The following is a 1209-nucleotide window of genomic DNA, read 5'->3' as shown; positions in this document are numbered from 1 at the left end:
CAGGCACCTGCTCTGGCACTGGCAGCCGCGGGAGGGAAATGCTCCCTCCGGACCTAACAAAGAGAAACGCCTCATCCTGCTCCAGCCCCGGCAACTCAAAGAGCTTCCCTGGCTTTTTATTGTTCCCAAATAACGCCTTACTTCTGCCTAAATTGGCCGTGGGATGCCCGAATTTCCAGGCACTGCCAGCTCTTTGGGGGGTGATGGGCAGCGTCAGGACACAGCACAGGGAGGGAGATGGGATGCTCGCCCCAATTTTCCTCCGTTCCCCGTATCCAGGGATGCTCGGTTGGAAATAGATAACGTCAGCCAACGTAAGGAAGGCGGAGGACCCCTGGGGTTGCCCCCGCACCGCACGCCTCCAACATCTCCCTTTTGTTTTTCCGCCACCAGCTCTTGTTCCTAAGGAGCATCCTATGCAAATAGTGAGAAACCATGGAAACCACCCGTTAATATCAGCATAATATCCTGGCCGGCCGGGCTGTGCCAGGCAGCGAGGGCAGCATAGGCAACACGGCCCCCCGGGGACCCTCCCTTTCCCCAGGGCATCACCTTTAAAGCCCAAGCATTCACCAGGATGGAGGAAAAAGCCTTTTTGGCAGGATTAATATCGGGTCAGACCCAGCATGGGGTTGCAGAGGGTGGTTTTTTCCTCCCCCCATCCCATCTCTGAGCCTCCTCCACAAAACCAAACGCACATCATCACCTGACTCCCAGAGCTGGGGATTTACAGAAAAGCCCCTCAGAGGGGTAAAGTCATGGGGAGAAGGGTCAGAGGAGATGGATTGTTACTCTCAAGGATGTCCCCATTAATGGTTTTTCCTGTAGAGGGGAAACACGCGCTTCTGCCTGTGTCCAGCCAAGCCGTGTGGGATTTTCCCACCCCCGAGGTGCCGCGGCAAGGGCCACCGTCCCCTGCTTTACCCACAACAGCGAGACTTGGAGCCCTGCAAGCTGCAGCACTTGACCAAGCTTGAAAAGCCCCCAGATGGTTTAATTTACTATTTACAGCCCCCTGGCAGGGAGATACCTTCTTCCCGAGGCCTCCCCAGCTTTGCTCCGTGATGGAGAGGGGCAGGAAAAGAGCTGGGGCGATTTGGGCACAGAGAGGTGCAGAGCCATACCAGAAGAGCAGAGTGTTTATTAATGATAAAAAAGAGAAGCAGTACATATATAAATTCTTTTCCCCGCCCCCCCCTTTTTTTTTTT

The sequence above is a fragment of the Fulmarus glacialis genome, unplaced genomic scaffold (assembly GCF_000690835.1).
Source record: "Fulmarus glacialis isolate BGI_N327 unplaced genomic scaffold, ASM69083v1 scaffold32762, whole genome shotgun sequence".
NCBI lineage: Eukaryota > Metazoa > Chordata > Aves > Procellariiformes > Procellariidae > Fulmarus > Fulmarus glacialis.
The sequence above is the reverse complement of the archived record's forward strand: the minus strand, read 5'-3'. Positions refer to the sequence as shown.